Raw genomic sequence first — 19,666 nt, forward strand, 5'->3', positions numbered from 1 at the left:
GCCAATTGAAATTGTAGCCAGATGTTTTTAAGGACTTTACCTATTTTAAAATGTATATTGAAGAATGAAGATCCACAAATAGTTCAATCAGTTTTGAAAAATAAGACTAAAGGGCAGGAATTTGTTCTACCAAACTCAAGATTAAAACAAAGCTATAGTAATTTTTTAAAAAACACAAACAATAGTATGGCACTGGTGTAAAAACGTAAATGAAGAAATGGAACAGAACGGAGATCTTGGATGGAAGTCTTAGATACCATAAACATGATACCACAAATCCTTGGGGAAAGAAAAAACCTGTTTATGATAATGGGAAAATAAGTTTACCATATTGAGGAAAAACAGATTTATATCTCATACCATATACGTATATATATATGCATATAGAGGGGTGTGTGTTTATATGTGTGTGAAAATATATATGTATATGTGTGTATACATACTAAACATCTAAATATGAATGGCAAAACTATAAAGCTACAGAAGAAGCTATAGGTTAACTTTATGACCCTGGTATGGGAAAGAACTCCTAAGCAAGATACCAAAAGCAGAAACAAAACGTAAGGAATTGTTAATTTGACTTCATCAGAATTGTTCAGTGAAGGACCCCACAGCCGAACTGAAACCAATGTGCTAAGTAGTATTTAAACTGATAAGAACAGATACCACACTTGATCTTAGCCAAAAGGCCGAGAAGCTATGTGCTAACTGGTATTTAGGATGTACAAGAAAACATATGCAAATCATTCAATAATAAAGAGGAAAACTAATTGAAAAGTAGACAAAGAATATATGTAGGCAATTTGCAGAAGCGGAAACCTAAATGGCTCAAGGATATATGAAGAATGCTCAAATGTATTGAAAATCAGATAAGAGTGATTTAAACAAATTCAAAAACTACAACTAGATATCCATGAGATAAACAAACATTAGAAAATCAGGTAAGGCCAAGTATTTGCAAGGATGTGGGAAAACAATAACCTATGTGAACTACTAGTGAGAGTAGACTGGTCCGGCTAGTCAAATTCAGTACTTAGTCAATTTCAACATGCATACACCTTATTAACCAGCCAGCCCTTACCTGGGTATATATACTGTAAAGAAGTTTTCACACATAGGAGTCGTGTATTATGTAGTCATTGAAGTGCTGTTTGTGGCTTCCAGTGATTAGGGTAAATCTTGGTGTTCACTCCTGGAGGAAGGGGTGAGTGAAATGTGCAGACTGCGTAATACTGAGTATTTTTTGGCAGCTTGAAGTAACAAACCAAGTGTCAACAGAGCAATATGAATAGATCTTTAAAACAGTGCTTTGGGATGCCAAGGCAGGTAGATCACCTGAGGTCAGGAGTTTGAGACCAGCCTGGCCAACATGGTGAAATATCTCTACTAAAAATACGAAAATTAGCCAGGCGTGGTGGTGGGCGCCTATAATTCCAGCTACTCAAGAGGTTGAGGCAGGAAAATCGCTTGAACTCGGGAGGCAGAGGTTGCAGTGAGCCGAGATAGCGCCATTGCACTCCAGCCTGGGCGACAAGAGCAAAACCCCGTCTCAATAAAACAAAACAAAACAAACAAACAAACAAAAACCCACAGCGCTGAGTGAAAAAATAAGAAGTAGAACAAAGTCTAATGAGATACAGTGGACTATATTATTATATTTTCAAGAGTGTGTATACATGTATGTTAGACTTCAAACTCATTAGAGCGGTTGCCTCTGGATAGAGGGGGGAATGGGAGAGGGAATGGTAACAGAGAATGAGATGAAAAAGGAATCAATATCTAAATTAAGTATTTTGCTTCAACTGTAATGATTGGGTGATACGAACTGAGGAATATGATTAGTTCAACTCTCCAGCACTGAGGTCAATTGAAAACATTGATAAGATATAATATCTGTATTTGATGAATGTGCAGTGTAAATGAGGAAGATGACACAAGATTTACTTTATAGTAAAAACATGCTGAGCAATGTAAGTCAAGTAAATGTAGGTGTGATCAGAGATTAGTGTAATCAGAAGGCATTCTGGAAGAGATAAGCTTTTAGCTGGCATTGAAGAATAGTTATATTTAGATGTGTCAGTTAGATAAAATATTATTCTACACAAAGTAAACTTTGAGAAAAGTCAGAAAATGGAAAAAGTTCCTGTCAAGTGTGAAAAACCAGTGATTAAGTTTTGCTGAAGTATTTGCTGCCTGAAGGGGATTAGTGAGAGAAAAGGTTCCTGGAAGATTTTAAAGGTGAGGCTAGAGAGTCCAATTATTCCAAGGCAGTAGAGATCCACTGAAGACTTTAGAGCAGGAGAGTGACATCCCAAGGACACAGGGGTCATTGCTGATGCTCCCAAAGTACCTGCTGATCTGAGCTGCCAGGGCCATTTGAGGAGTAGCAATGACTTCAGGGACTCATCTAGAGTTCTCACATTTCCCTGTACTTCCATTTGACTGAAGAATAAAGGACTTAGAAAATTGGAGTCCTAAGAAACAGTGAAAATAAGTCTGGGAAAATCCCTGGAGCCTAAAATTAAGCTCTACGTGTTCTTGGTTTCTTGTTGCTCTCTGGCAACTTCGTTAAGTTTCTGTTCCTCTTTCCACTCCAACATATTGCAGCCCTTTGATGCCTTTAGATTTGCAAGTTCAACACCTTTTTTGGACTTTTTTGGTATGAAGACCCAGTTTTGAGCTAGGCGGACATTGGACAAGCCGGAAGGCCAGCAGTTGCTGCATCAGGTCAGTGCAGGGAAGTAGGTATTAAAGACCTGAGCCAGAGCCCGGGGTGCCAGGGCTGGGAAGAAGGTTGGTCTGGCAATCTCAGAATGGCATGGTATTGATAGGTGAGAGCAAACACTCATGATCATGGGGTCTAGCTTGAAGTAGCCAGGTTGGCGTGACCTACAGACTTAGTCTCATTGTTCTTTAAACTTAGTTCGAAAATTTAGAAAGCAACAGAATGAAAAAAGTTCCACTTAGTTATCTTGCCTTCCCTTGACACTCAGGTGAGAATCTGAATGCAACTGGACTATCTTTTCCTCCTTGCCCAGTTCCTACACGTAAAACATTCCTTTAGCAGGAACAGCCCTTACGTCTTTGATGTCAGTCGTTTAATTCTCTGGAAACTGACCTCACTTTCCCCATATCCTTCTTGCCTAACTTGTAGATTTCCTGGAGTTTGTCTCTCCCTAAAGCTGAAATTCTGGCAGCCAATAGGGGACTCAGCCTCAGTCCAGTCCCCAGAATCAAACCAGGTATTAATAGGAGGGATTAAGTTGCTGTGACTCAACACTTAGGTACTCTGGCAGCAAAGATGCTTGATGTTGTCCAGCCCTGATCTTGGGCCCCAGTTTTAACAACAGGCTTCTATCTTGCTCCTAATCTGCTCTTTACACAGCTGCAAAAGCCCCTGCCTTGGCAACATTCCTGGTGGTAACAAGATCCCTCTGGGGAATGGCTCAGCCTTGGTCTTCCACTCCTCCTCCCCCCATCACTTCTGCTGCCCCTCATATACTGAAGCCTTGCCCTTGAACACTGTCTTCATGATATTTACACGTTGTACTCAGTATGGTGATTGGGCCACAGACAATTAGTAAGGACATGAACTATGTTCATCATTCCTCGGGGAAGAGGGAGGGCGGGGGGGGGGGTCCATTAAAAGGGTGTCATTCATTGCTGATGTCCCAGAAACTGCAAACTGCCAATTTGAGTTTAGGAAACACCTATTATTCTACCTTGATTGTATCTAAAAATGGGGTGAGAAGGAAAGTGGTTTAGTGAACTCCACCCTCAGGAATAAATGCAGAGGGCAACACCTCAGCAAAGCGTAGTGGTCTGCAAGGTATATTTCAGACATCTACCATTCCCCATCCTAGGAATGTACCTCCACCCTGCCCTTGGAACAGGAAAGCAGTCCTTGTATTCAAGCCAAATTGATATTAGGAGCTCCACACATGATCTTATCAGGGACACTACAGTCTGTGCTCTCTTTCTTTGCTGCCTTTCAGGGAACAAACACCAGACCTAGAACACCGATGACTGACTGTTCAGGAAAGGTATGGAAGAGTGGGCACACGGTGGGACCCTGACTGTTCAGGAAAGGTATGGAAGAGTGGGCACAAGGTGGGACCCTGACTGTTCAGGAAAGGTATGGAAGAGTGGGCACAAGGTGGGACCCTGACTGTTCAGGAAAGGTATGGAAGAGTGGGCACAAGGTGGGACCCTGACTATTTGCTGGAGTCACCACCAGCTGGGACCCAGTTCTGCTGACTGTCATAGTCCTGTTGTAACAAGTGCTTTCATGTTTGCTACAATAAATAAATTTCAATGTGTTTAACCAGTAATGATAACTGCTTTGCTTTTTGGCAAATCCTAAAGAGATAAAACTAATTCATATAATTGAGCGGGGAGAGAAAAAGTCACACACACAAGTCTCATCCTCCTAGATCCATTTACCGTCTTAAAAGGGACAAGGAACAGATAACCTGATAATTGTGGAAGGATTCTATAACCTTACTCACTTCTACCAGACTGGCTACTTCATTATCCTATTTCTTTTCAGAGATCTGGAATAAGATCCTTAAATTTTTTAGGTTTCTGTGCTTATCTACAGATGTAGAAGAAATTGCAAAATGAGGGAGATTATGCAGTGGTATGAAACAAAATCTGAAGGGATAGAAAGGATGGTTGAGTTGCTGGAGAGGAACGAAAGCTGAGTTCCTGGGGCCTGCTTTGAAGATGAAAGGAAGGCACCAGGAGATAAACTGGGCCAGAGATAGGTCTTGTGGGGCTTTGCAGTTAAAAACCTGCAGATGGTTTTTGGATGGGATTAAATATCAGAAAGGCAGATAAGCCACAAACCCAAATTAGGTTCCAGTTAAGTTATTTTCTCAGATACAATACTCAGTACAATCCTTGACATTTTGTTTCACATGCAAGCTTTTTCCTATCATTCTTTCAATAAACATTTACTAAATGTCTATTCTGCAGCAGGCACAGCGGCAGGTAAGTTAGCCAGAAATCAACTGATTGAAAACCAGTCCTCTATAAGTCAACTTAGCAAAGCATCAATTTGCCTAAAAACAATTTGCTAAATTTACCCAATTTATCACAAGTATATTTTTAAGGACTATTCTTCTTGAATATTCTTCTTAAATGTAGTATTCATGGGAATATATTTAGGACTATTCAAGTTGTAGCAAGTGAGGACGTAGGTGGTCCAGTGTTTTTCAGACATTTTTCCTAGTCTAGTTTATTTTTTACTAAGTAGCAGTTAAGGGTTTGTCTCTAGGTTTGTTGTATTTGCTGTTCCTTCAGTCTGGACTGTCCTTCCCCAGGTGTTTTCATGTTTACTTTCCAAATTGCCTGTCATTTTGTCAGACATGTCACTGGATCCAGCTAAAAGGTGAATTTTGAAAACACTAAAAGGTTTCCCTAACGCAAATATTGTACAGAAATAGTCAAATCAGTCACAAATAAAAATTCAGCTTTCATTTTATCTTAAGAAGAATTTAAAGGACCAACTTATCAATGGTAATCAATTTGTAATTAGTTTAATTTACAATCACTCTGAAACCCTCAAACATCACTTTTTCAGATATTTATAGCTTGAATTAATTAAAAATTTCACACTTGTCTAGAGACTATTCTACTTCATGTTACTCACTGCACATTCTAGAATTAGCATACAGATTTCCCTCATACTTAGTTGATACGCTAAAGAATTTAGTTATTTTTATAAATTGCATGAATTTCTAGGTTTTTCTAAAATAACTTATTACCCTAGAAGTAGATAACCAGCTGTTTAAAGTTTCAGACTTTAACTGCCTTTCAGTACAAAAGAATATATTTAATTAAAAATCTCCAAAGAGATAATCCTAAGGAAAAATGACAGCATATTGGCAGGAAAAGAGTAATTTTGAGTGTAGTACACCACATTCTAAATGAAAAATTTTGGATGACTTACAAGAATCCAGAGAGATTGAATCTGAATGGTGTGATTCAGCTGGTAAATATGTGCTATGCATTTACTAAGAAGTCATAAAGTACAGGAGAGAGGTCTCACTTAGAGGCACTTATATTTTATAAAACCAGAAAGACTTTAGTTTATTGAATAAGATCAAGTCTTATTTACATGCAATGATATAAAAGCCAACATAAGTGGCTATAACTAGGATCAAATATTTAAGATGCAACTAAAGGACTCAACTTTTATGAGAAATACACAGGAGATGAACCAGCTATAGGACACTGTGAAGAAATAAACATATTTGAGACATGATACAAAACAACAGTCCTAGATGCTTTAAAATTCAATGCCAAAGAAAAGAAGATGTGTTGGGGCATGAGGGTGCTACTGAGAACACTGTTGCATTAAAAGAGATTAAAAGAAATACAGAAACAAAATGCAATATATAAATCTGCATTTAAAACAAAACCCAGCCATTCAACACATTGCTTAAATATGTATCTGAGGAACAAATGAGAAAATTTGTACATGATCTGGGTATAAGATAATATTGTAATAATTGCTAATTTTCTTGGATGTGTTAATAGTATTGTGATCATGTAGTGAAATGCCCTATTTTTAGGAGATGACCTTGAGATATTTAGGGGAGAATATCATGAAGTCTGTTGCTTATTTTGAAATAGGTTAAGCAAACAACATACACACACAAGTGCACACATCCGCTTATCTGGCAAAATGTTAACAATTGTTGAATCTAAATGGTAGGTGTCTAAGTGATATGAGTGTTCATTGTATTTTTCTTCTGAATTTTCTATATGTTAGAAAATGTTCATAATTAAACATTGGAAAAAATAAAAATTATTGAAGTTTTTATAGTAAAAGACAGGTCCTTTTAGAATTTTGAAAAAAGGATCTTAAGGAATTATCTTCATTAAAGATACAGAGCTTAACTTAAGAATAAGACAACAAAAAAGAATGCCATTCGCCTATCTCTAAATAAAATGCCAGACAAATGATGGCAATTATTCTTAAGACATAGGCAATTGGCCTTACAATACTGATTATCTGTGTTTCTAACTATCCTGCATCCTCTCAGGGTAAATAAGGATGTTAATAGCTTACAGCACTATACCACTGTAAGCTCATAGAGGTCAGTATATTATAAATTATTGTCAACGTTATAGGCATCCAACCTTTACACAGATGTCAGAAAGGAGACAGATGAAATTCTGACTTAGTATAAAATCTAACAATCTTTGTAAGCAGAATGGTTAAATAAATATTTTTCCATTTAGCTAACATAGCACATGAGAATTTACCTGAGTAAGTGTAGAGCTCACTGAGATTGTGTCTTGGCATCACTGGAATATTGCAGTAAGTGCAAAATGCTTCCCAAAGGACACTGCTTTTTCACAGCCCAGGCTGGAGAAACCAACTTAGTAGCAAATTGGTCTACCTGTTAAACAAGAAAATGAAACATGGAGCAGAAGAAATGTCTGTCAGTGTTATAGACTAGAGCTCCTGTAACAGCCAACCCCGTCTCAAGGTCCTAGATGATCCCAGTGGGCTTCCAAACCCACCGTGGGTGATGTGCAGAGTGCCTCAGGGCAGTTAGGACCAGAAGACCTGGCAGCATGGCAGTGTAACAGGAAGGAGTTTAGCTTTCTATTTACCTTCAACTGAATCCACCTTGCATGCAAAAGCCCACTTTTCAGTCAGCTGCATTCAGAGATCTGATGCTGGATAACAGCTTCTTAGAAGGAATGTTCTTATTTTTTTGAAAATCTGAAACACAAGAAAAGTATTATTCTTGGGCACCAAATGAAGACCTGGTGAAAATCCTTAATGCCACAGAAAGTCATCATCGTCTGACATTATGAGAGGTAGAACTTGGAGGCAGCAAACACTCTGCAATAGTACATCAACATTCTGATCTCTTTGCAAGAAAGTTTCCCATTATAGACTTGGCTAATTGTTATACTCTAGGTGAAGACCACCTGGAGGGAAATGTCTACACAGCAACTCATTTCTTCTACTAGAAGATGTCCAAAGTAGAAGCTGGTTAGTCATAGCGAGATTGCTGTCACCAGTGAACATGTCAACTGAGTCATACAGGGAATATCTAAAATGGACTTTTCAGAAATTGAAAATGTTGCTTCTCTTGACTAGTAGTGCAGGAAGAGGAGAAATAGGTATTCCCTGATTAATGGGCAAACACACCCTTTCCCAGAGACTCAGACAGTTGGAGAAACTCATGAATGAGTAAGTCAGAGAGGAAAAAAACAGTGCCGATATAGACAAGAACCGTGTATTTTCTCCTTGTTTCCATGAAAGAATGCCTTTTTGTTTGCAGATCCTCACTACTGCGGCAACCCAGAGAATAGAGGAAATTATGCCAATAACTAAAGCAAAACCTGAAGATTTCTTAAAAGTGCCTAATTATGGTTTTAAAAAGTTCTCCATCTCGATTTGCTGGAAGTTGAGACCCAGGTCTTTTGCAAGACGGTGAAGTGAAAGAAATTTCTAACAACCTTCCCTGGACCAAACCATCCTCTCCAATTTCTATCCCTTCCTGTCTTTTCACTTCTGGTCATGCCTCCTTGGTGTACATTCAGGCTCATGATTCTCGGATTCTCCACCAGAACATACGTCTTTCCCCGAGGCCGTGCTAAATCGCTTGATACTCTGGCCAGTAAACAATGTGAAACCCTCCATGTGTATTTCATGGCAAAGTGGCTTATGGACAATTGGAATTTCAGTTTAAAAAATAAAGCATATTTTTCAAGCGAATTCTATTTTGTGATGTGGCTGTTGATTTCATTTTAAAATTAGAGGTGGGAACCAGGCTGAAAGACAAGCCGAGGGAAAGACTGTGCTGTGCAGCAAAGTGCACAAAACTTCAGTGCATACGGCTTGGTGAATTTTTGGATACAAATCCACCTGTGTAACCACCATCTGGAGCAAAATAATGAACATTTAAAGCACCCCAGAAGATTCTATCATGCTTCCTCCTAACCTCCTTCCGCCTAAAGGTAATCATGATCCTGATTTCCATCACCAGGGATTCATTTCACCTGTTCTTAAACTTTATGTGAATGGAACAATACAATATGTACTCTCTTGTGTCTTTTATGTGTGTGAGATACACTCATGCTGTTACATGCAGCTGTGGTTTGTTCTTTTTCATTGCTATGGAGTATTCCATTATATGCAAATGCTTCCATTTCCATTTTGTTGCTTTGGTTGTTACAAAATATGTCATTTCATGGACATGTGCACTTTAAAAAAAATAGACTTTATAAGCCGGGCACGGTGGCTCAGGCCTGTAATTCCAACACTTTGGGAGGCCGAGGCGGGCAGAACGTGAGGTCAGGAGATCGAGACCATCCTGGCTAACCCGGTGAAACCCCATCTCTACTAAAAATACAAAAAACTAGTTGGGCGTGGTAGTAGGTGCCTGTAGTCCCAGTTGGGAGGCTGAGGCAGGAGAATGGCATGAGCCCGGAAGGCAGAGGTTGCAGTGAGCCGAGATTGCACCACTGTACTCTAGCCTGGGCAACAGAGCAAGACTCTGTTTTAAAAAAAAATAGACTTTATAGAGCAGTTATAGGTTCACAGCAAAATTAATCAGAAAGTACAGAGTTTCTGTCAACTCCCTGGCTCCACAAACGTACAGCCTTGGCCGCTATCAACATCTCCCTACAGAGTGCTACATTTGTTACAATCGATAAACATTTATTGACACATTGTTTTCACCCAAATTGACCCCTTTCATTATGAAATGCCCCTCCAAAATCCCTAACAACTCCTGTGCTCTGAATTCTTCTCTTTCTGAACTTAATATCATTATTCCTTCTATTAGTGTTGGCACGGTACATCTTTCTCCATCCATTTACTTTTAATATATGTGTCTTTATATTTAACATGGGTTTCTTGTAGAGAACATATAGCTGGGTCTTGTTTTTTGATGTACCCTGACAAGCTGTCTTCTAGTTGATCTATTTAGCCATTGACATTTAAAGTAATTATTGATATAGTTAGATTAATATCTACCATATTTATTACAGTTTTCTATCAGTTGCCTTTGTTTTTTGTTTTTATTTTTGAATTCCATTCCTTTTCTGCCTTTGGAGGTCATAATTGATAATTTTAGATCATTCCATTTTCTCTCCTTTCTTAAGATACTTTTTTTGTTGCTGTTTTTAGTAGTTGCCTTAGAGTTTGCAATATACATTTACAACTAATCTAAGTCACCTTTCAAATAACGCTGTATCCCTTCATAGGTAGTGCACGTACTTTACAACAAAAATATCTTGTTCTTACCTCCTGTCCCTTGTATCATTGTTGTCATTCATTTCATGTTATCCATAAGCACATACACACACACGTTGTGTTCATATACGTATATGTAAGCACGCATAATCAAATGCATTGTTGCTACTATTATTTTCAAGAAACTGTTTTCTGTTAGATCAATTAAGAATAAGAAAAATCAATGTTTAAAATTTTCCTTCACTTACTCCTTCTCCAATACTCTTCTTTCTACAGATCCCAGATTCTGACCTGTAGCGTGGTCCCTCTCTCTGAAGAACCTCCTGTAATATTTCTTGCGAGGCAAGTCTGTTGGCAATAAATTCACTCAATTTTTGTTTGTCTGAGAAAGTCTGTATTTCTTCTTCACTTGTGAAGAATAGTTTTGCAGAGTAGAGAGCTCTAGGTTGGTGGCTATTTTCTCTCAACACATCAAATATTTCACTCTATCTCTTCTTGCTTGCATAGTTTCTGAGGAGATTATGACATAATTCTTATCCTTGTTCCTCTGTAGATAAGGTGTTTTTCTCCTCTGGCTTCTTTCACATTTTTTTCTTTATCTTTCATTTTCTGCAGTTTGAATACGATATATCTAAGGTGTGGTGTTTTGGGCATTAATCCTGCTCGGTGTTCTCTGAGCTTTCTGGATCTCTGCCTTGGTATCTGACATTAATTTAGGGAAATTCTCAGTCATTATTGCCGCCACTATTTCTTCTGTTCCTTTCTCTCTTTCTTGTTTCCATTATGCTAATGTTACACAGAGTTCCTAGATATTCTGGGGTTTTGTTTTTTGTTTTTGTCCTTTTCCTATGACTTCTCAATTTTGGAAGTTTCTACTGACAAATCCTCAAGACAAGAAATTCTTTCGTCGTCTATCCAGGATGATGGGCTCATGAGTCATGAGTCATGAGTCCATCAAAAGTATTCGTTTCTGTTGCAGTGTTTCTGATTTGTAGTATTTTTATTCTTTCCTAGAACTCCTATCTTTCTGCTTACATTACACATCGATTCTTGCATGTTACTGAGTTTTTTCATTGGAGCCCTTAGCGTATTTATCACAGTTGCTTTGAATTTCCAGTCTGATAATTCTAACATTCCTGCCATACCTGAATTGATTTGGATGCTTATTCTGTCTCTTCAAAGTGTAATTCTTGCCTTTTAGTATGCCTTGTAATTTTCTGTTGAAAGCCAGACCCACCAAAGCTCCTGGATTCTCATGTGCATAGACCCCTAGGAGCCCAGCCAGGTCTCCTGACAGGTCTGAGTGTGGCCACGTCTCATGGTGAGTACAGCCCTGTCACCAGTGGAGGCTCTGCTATGCTTAAGTATATCACAGGCACAATTAGAGAATTTCAAGTTTTAATTCTATGGAGTTTGAGTACAGTCCTGTCGCCAGTGGAGGCTCTGCTATGCTTAAGTATATCACAGGCACAATTAGAGAATTTCAAGTTTTAATTCTATGGAGTTTTATTGAACAGAAAATATCAGAGCTAGGAATTGAATACTTTTTGTCATGGCTGCAGTTTTTTTTTTTTTCTAAAAGCCAGTGAGAATTTGCAGTTCACAAAGACTGTTGATGACAGTCACTCAATATTAAATTTTGACTTGAGGGTCTTTTTGTTTTTTTGAGACAGAGTTTCGCTCTTTTTGCCCAGGCTGGAGTGCGATGGCACGATCTCGGCTCACCGCAACCTCCGCCTCCTGGGTTCAAGCGATTCTCCTGCCTCAGCCTCCCGAGTAGCTGGGATTACAGGCATGTGCCACCACCCCGGCTAATTTTGTATTTTTAGTAGAGACGGGGTTTCTCCATGTTGATCAGGCTGGTCTCAAACTCCTGCTCCTAGGAGGGCTGCTGCAGCTGCATCCAGCTTCTTTATTGCAACCTGTTTTATCAGCAAGGTCTTTATGACCTGTGTCTTGTGCCGACCTCCTAATCTTACCCTGTGACTTAGAATGCTTTAACCTCCTTGGAATGCAGCCCAGGAGGTCTCAGCCTCGTTTTACACAGCTCCTATTCAAGACGGAGTTGCTCAGGTTCAACACCTCTGACATCTTTGTGCTGATAAAAATACATACCTTCGGCCAGGTATGGTGGCTCATGCCTGTAATCCCAGCACTTTGGGAAGCCAGGGCACGCGGATCACGATGTCAGGAGATCGAGACCAGCCTGGCCAACGTGGTGAAACCCTGTCTCTACTAAAAATACAAAAATTAGCTGGGCGTGGTGGCACGTGCCTGCAGTCCCAGCTACTCGGGAGGCTGAGGCAGCAGAATCCCTTGAACCAGGGAGGCGGAGGTTGCAGTGAGCCGAGATGGCGCCAGTGCACTCCAGCCTGGCGATAAAGCAAGACTCCGTCTCAAAAACAAACAAAAAAAATAAAAATTTAGTTTCAAATGCATAATAATTAGTGGATCTTCTATCTTTAATAAAGCTGGAACAAAACCTACAAAAATCAATCATTATGCATCTTTGAAGTATAGAAAAGTAGTTTTTGAATGTTGAAATCGAATCTTAAGAGTTTCAGCTGGTCTTTTTCAGCATTTCAATAAATTCTAGCACAGGTTTCCCAAAGTGAGTTCTAAAACAGAGGTTCTCAAACAATAACACAAACCTAGGAATCTTGTCAAAACGCGTATTTTAATTCATTAGGTCTGGGGTAGAGCCTGAGATTCTGCATTTTAACAAGCTCTGAGGAAACGCTGATGATGCGGATCCACCATCACAGATTGAGTAGCAAAGCGATGAGCCCCCGTTATTAGGAAAATACAGCCGGGAATGGCTAGGTGTGTGTTGTGACAGGAAAAGCAATGTCTGTGTCAAATGACACTAACTCAATTTTAAGTCCTGCTACTTGCTAGCTGTGCAGTCTTGAACACATTCATGCAATGATTCTGAGCTTCAGTTTTCTTGTCTGTTAAATGTGTGTATTACCTGCCTCACTAGCTCAATTATAGTAGCTTTTTTTTTTTTTTTTTTTTTTTTTTTGAGATGAAGTCTTGCTCTGTTGCCCAGGCTGGAGTGCAACGGCACGATCTCGGCTCACCGCAACCTCCGCCTCCCGGGTTCAAGCAATTCTCCTGTCTCAGCCTCCCGAGTAGCTGGGATAACAGGCATGCGCCACCACACCCGGCTAATTTTGTATTTTTAGTAGAGACGAGGTTTCACCATGTTGATCAGGCTGGTCTCAAACTCCTGATCTCAGGTGATCCACCCGCCTCGGCCTCCCAAAGTGCTGGGATTACAGTCGTGAGCCACTGCACCCGGCTCTAGTGGAGTTTATTTTAACTTAAAAGTTAGATTCTAAGTAAATGTGTAAGGCAGAAATGGATGTATGCGTATGGTATATGTATATGTACATGCTTGGAAGTACCTTTAAATCTTCTGTTAAGTGTATGATTTTAATAAATCCAACGCAGGTAGGTAGAGACTTCGCATTAGTATCTGGACAGTAATCTGTTCCTGGACAGTTGGCATCGTGGTTTGTTGGAACACTCTGCAGTCCCGGTGAGGTTCAAATTCCCTTCCGTCACCAAGAAGGGGTGGAGAGGACAGTAATTGTTCCAATCCCTGAAAGATTGCCCTCTGATTCTCAAAGACATTGAGCGATTTCAAATTAACTTCCAAATCTGTGTGTGTAAACTGTATCCCTTTTCAGAAAGAACAATCCACCACATTCACTTAGAAACAGAAACTTAAATCACAACAGCTCTTTCCCTTTTTGAAAAGGTTCTTGAATTCATTGACAGACCTTTGGCTAAACTGATGAATTCATTTGTTCAGGCCAGATTTCATAAATCCTCTAATAATTCTTCCCTTTACACATATTGACTTGATTTTTCAGATCCACAGCATGTGGTTTAAATGTTTGAACCATTACTGCTTTAATCAACTAACTTTTATTTCAAGGTTGGATGATGACTGACCATTGAAAGATATAGCTAACTAAAGTCCAGTTTGTCAGTTAAGTAAACCTGGGTATCTAAATAATAAGTAGAAATCAGTCTGTGTCACTGAATTTTGGAATGTTTGGCAGCTTTAATGTAACTCTTTCTCTCCCAGGACTATGTGGAAGATCAATTTCCAGGTATTGCTACAAAGCTCGGGCAAGCATGTAGATACCATGCTTAGATGTAGCTAATTGAGCTTGGCTATACACACACCAGCTTTTAACTATACAAGTAGATTTGTTTATGGTGTGTTAGACTCTGTTTAAAATTAATACATGAAAGCTAAGTACCAATTCAGCATGGTTCGAATCAGGTTTTAATACAAAATGGAGCTGAGCTTTTCAATTTTATTTTTGTTAACTCACAGCACTAAACTTGAGGTGAACCTTGCTTACCATAAACAAGTTTAAACTCAAGTTTGGTAAAAAAAATTTTCAAAGAGTATATATAAAGCTTTATAAGAGTATCTGTTAGAAAACTTTATTTCTAGCGTCCAATGAGCTGAATTTCATCAGGTTCTTTGGTGGTTAATTATCACAGGGCCCTGAGAGAAACTCAGGGGATCGCTTACCGGTTATACCAAGAATGGATTAAGTTGGTTATTTTCCTTTTTGATATGAGTCATATCAAAAAGTCACGTCAGAGTCTAGGATTCCCATTAGAATATTGAGGTGAGAGTCATCATAATTTCAAGATAAAATGCTTTTTGTGCATTGGGAAAGCCATTTGATTGCGACCCTCTCAATCTTAGACTGGCTAAGCATAAGATAAAGGATAAAACACACGCAAAACAGCATGAGAATTACCTGGATGCTGGTTAAAACACAGAGTGAGACAAGGGTGCCAAAATCGTTCAGTGGAGAAAGGTCAGTCTTTTCAACAAAAGGTGGTGAGAAAACTAGATATCCATATGCAAAAGAATGAAGTTGGACTTTTAACCTTATATCATATATAAAAATTAACTCAAAATGAATCAAGAACCTAAATGTAAGAGCAATAAACTGTCAAACTCTTAGAGGAAGATGTGGGGGGATTCTTCATGACACTGGACTTGGCGATAATTCCTTGGATGTGACACGAGAAGCACAGGAAACAAAAGAAAACGTAGAGAAGTTGAACTCCATCAAAATTAAAAATTTTGCCTATCAGAAGTCACTATAGGCTGGGTGTGGTGGCTCACACCTGTAATACGAGCACTTTGGGAGGCTGAGGCAGGAGGATCACCTGAGGTCAGGAGTTTGAGACCAGCCTGGCCAACATGGCGGAACCCTGTCTCTACTAAAAATGTAAAAAATTAACTGGGCATGGTGGCAGGCACCTGTAATCCCAGCTACTTAGGAGGCTGAGGCAGGAGAATCACTTAAACCCGGGAGGCGGAGGTGCAGTAAGCTAAGATCGGGCCATTGCACTCCAGCCTGGGCGACAGAGTGAGACTGTCTCAAAAAAAAAAAGTCACTATAAAGACAGTGAGAAAAATAACTCACGAAATGGGAAAAAATTTGCAGATCATCTATCTGATAAGAGATTAATTCCAAAACATATGAAGAACTCCTACAACTCAACAGAAAAAGACAAACAATCCAATTCAAAAATGGGATAACTTGGCCGGGTACGGTGGCTCACCCCTGTAATCCCAGTGCTTTGGGAAGCGGAGGTGAGTGGATCACTTGAGCTCAGGAGTTTGAGACCAGCCTGGCCAATATAGTGAAACCCCAGCTCTACTAAAAATACAAAATTAGCCAGGTATGGTGGCTCATGCCTGTAGTCTCAGCTACTCTGGAGGCTGAGGCAGAAGAACTGCTTGAACCCGGGAGGTGGAGGTTGCAGTGAGCCAAGATTGCACCACTGTACTCCAGCCTGGGTGACAGAGCCAGAGCGAGACTCCATCTCATAAAAAAAAAAAAGACAACTTTAACAGATATTTCTTCAAAGAATATATACAAATGACCAAGAAACATATGAAAAGAAGCTCCATATCATTAGTAAAGTGCAAATCAAAGCCATAATAGGCTGTAACTTCACATCCATTAGGATGGCTGCTATCAAAAAAGTAGAAAACAGCAAATGGTGGCCAGGATGTGGACACACTGGAACACTTGTGCCATGCTGGCAGCAAAGTGAAGTGCTGCTGCTGTGGAAAGCAGATTGACAGCTCCTCAAACAGCTAACAGAGAATTATCCTGTGATCCATCAATCCTCATTCTCAGTTTATACTGAAAAGAATTGAAAGCAGGGACTCAAGGAGATATCTGTACGATGTTTATAGCAGCATAATTCATGATAGTCAAAACGTTGACACAACTCCAATGGCCATCAACAGATCAACGGCTAAACAAAATATGATATATACATACAATGGAATTTTATCCAGCCTCAAAAAAGAGTGAAATTTAGATACATGCTTCAGTCTAGATGAGCCTGAAAAACATTATACTAAGTGGAAAAAAAAAACATACAAAAAGACAAATATTTTATGATTCCACTTATCTGAGGTACCTAGAACAGACAAAAATTCACAAAGACGAAAAGTAGAATAGAGGTTACTAGGGACTAGGGATGGGATTGGGGGATTGGGAAGCTATTGCTTAATGGGTATAGAGTTTCTGTTTGGGAGGATAAAAAAAAGCTCTGGAAATGAGTAGCAGTGATGGTTGCACAATATCATGAATGTATGTAAAACTTCTAAATTGTATACTTACAAGTGGTTCAAAGGGTAAATTTTATATTATGTATATTTTGCCACAATGAACACACAGAGAGAGAGAGAGAAAGAGAGACAGAGAAAGAGAGAGAGAGATTGCTGGGTCCTAGTCCCAGAGTTTCTGACTCTGCAGGTCTGGGCTGGAGCCAGAGAATTTACAATTTTTTTTTTCTTTTCTTTTTTTCAGAGTCTTGCTGTGCCACCAGGTTGGAGTGCAGTGGCACAATCTTGGCTGAGTGCAACCTCCACCTCCCAGGTTCAAACGATTCTCCTGCCTCAGCCTCCTGAGTAGCTGGGACTACAGGCGCCCACCACCAAGCCCAGCTGATTTTTGTATTTTTAGTAGAGGCGGGGTTTCACCATGTTGGCCAGGACGGTCCTGATCTCTTTACCTCGTGATCCACCCACCTCGGCCTCCCAAAATGCTGGGATTACAGGCGTGAGCCACCACGCCCGGTCCGAGAATTTACATTTCTAACAAGTTCCCAGGTAATGCTTATGCTGCTGGTGGAGAAACCACACTTGAAGAAACCTCTCCTTTAGAAAATAGTTCTTGTCTCCCAAGAGGGGAAGAAATGCAAAAGACGATTTTAAAGAAAGCTTCCAAATTGTGGCCAACTCTGATAGGTCATTGACGCTTGAAACTCAGTGCTGAAGAGGATGCTGTAGTCATGCCCAGGCTCAGTGGGAGAGAGCTCCAGGACGAGAGAGGCTTTCATACCACGGGACAGGGGCAGGAACTGACAACACAGATCCACATACTTATCATCCACAAGGTTGGCTGGTCTTAATCTTGTGCTTGTCGTATCCATTTTATAATACAATCACATTCCTACACTTGACTTTAATTTACATCACAGAGTTGTATGTCTTTGATGCAAGACTTCAGCAAAATGGCCCAGCCAGGCTGTTAGGGTTTTCTGGCACTCTACCCATGGAAGAGGAGAGGATTGGAATGCAGAGAGGAAGGCACAAGGGAGAAAGCTGACATGTGGGATCAAGTTGGAGAAAATAGTGGGAAATAGAAAAGTGTGTGCAAAGATTCTTGTGAATTCCTAAGTACTCAATTAAAAGCAGACCCAAACTTGAGAACTGGGTTGAAGGCTAAGGACTGTGAGGGGAAAGGGTGGACAATGCATTTGCAGGGACCAGCTCCGTCACTGGCTCTTCTCAGCAAGCTGTGCTGGAAGCCTGGATTACATCTGGAATTCAGGAACTCTCCCTGTTTCAAATACAGCTGAGAGAACACAGGTGGTCCACAGGCTGCATTTTTGCCACCCACAACTTTGGACCACATTTAGAGGAGCCAGTGAAAGAATCAATCTGCTGAGTCAGAATAAAAGTCAACACTTTAAAAGCTCTTATCCAAATAGGCACTCATACATGTTGCCATATTAAACATGCAATCTGTCCCATTAGTAATAAACTCTTCAGACACAAAAAGCATTTGTGTCACAAATTCTGTACAAGTTATAAATAGAGGGAAAAGCATCTGGGAATATGAAGTCAAGAGTCCTATGTTTTGATGCTAGCTCAAGTGCAGATGAAAAACATAGGTGCTCACCTCTCAGTTCAGTTCAGTTTAACAGTATTTCTCAAGGATCTCTCTGTGAGGCACTTGGATGCATGGTCTGTAAATAAGACCAAATCCCTTTCTTGAAAGTGCTTAAAAATCTAATGAAGGGGGGAAGATAAATACACAAATCAATAAATTCAAGACAGAGTATTGAAGATGTTAGGAGAGTGATACAAGTAAAACACTGACCAAGTTAGAAAAGACAAAACAAAACAGTAAGTAAGGCGTTAACTCCTCCATATTCCATTGGAATACTCTTAGCATGCCCAGTTCCTGATACAAAAGTAGGCATTTGATAAATGGTTCTTTGAATGAATTAAATGAGTATTATCTCTTCCCAGACCTAAACAGCCCACCAATGACCTAGCTTACAATTTATGCACTGTTAATTTGCCTAATTAGACTCAATATCTACTTCTGTGCCACAAAATCATATGATTACAGCATTAATAGTCATGAAATTCTTTATAGACCTGGACTTCTCCAATTGAGGACATTACAATCTACTAAATAAAGAATAACTTGAAGAGGGATTTAAATAGAGGAGGGTATTGAGAAAGTCACAAATACAGCAAAAGAGAGTTAAAATCTGCACGTGGGGTTCATAGCGTTAAAGGAAACGATTTACCTCTGAAACATCTGTTTGTTTCTACCGGATGAGCAGGAAGAGATTCTGAAGAGGAAAAGATGATTAGAAGTAGGAATAACAAGCTTGGGCAAAATGGCAAGACCTCCGTCTCTTTAAAAAAACAAAATGGCTGGGTGTGGTGCTGCACACCTGTCGTCCCAGCTGCTCAGGAGTCTGAGGCTGTGGTGAGCTATGCTCGTGCCACTGCACTGCAGCCCGGGGGACAGAATGAGACCTTGTCTCAAAAAAAAAAAAAAAAAAAAAGAGAGAGAGAGAGAAATTATGTATGAATCAATCAGTCAAGTTTCTCTTAGCATCCAATTCATATCGCGTATCATACTTGGCACACTGACCCATTTTTGTAGTTCGAGACAGAATGTTCCTGTTAATTGAAATTCTTTCATTTTGCACACTGGAGGGCCATTCCTGCAGATTAGGCCACATGAGCTTGGCAAAATGGAGCCCATGTTGCAAAGGAAAAGCAAAAGGAGTTGAGCTACTTAGAATTTCTTGGCAGTGGAAAATATTTTCAAAAACAAGCATCTT

General features: G+C 39.7%; 1 pseudogene; it reads right to left on the minus strand.

The window, feature by feature from the left end:
• Positions 1 to 491: 491 nt before the first annotated feature.
• LOC111521713 lies at positions 492 to 701 on the minus strand (annotated as a pseudogene).
• Between the last annotated feature and the right edge of the window lie 18,965 nt (positions 702 to 19,666).

This window comes from Piliocolobus tephrosceles, chromosome 14, assembly GCF_002776525.5.
Source record: "Piliocolobus tephrosceles isolate RC106 chromosome 14, ASM277652v3, whole genome shotgun sequence".
Classification (NCBI taxonomy): Eukaryota; Metazoa; Chordata; class Mammalia; order Primates; family Cercopithecidae; genus Piliocolobus; species Piliocolobus tephrosceles.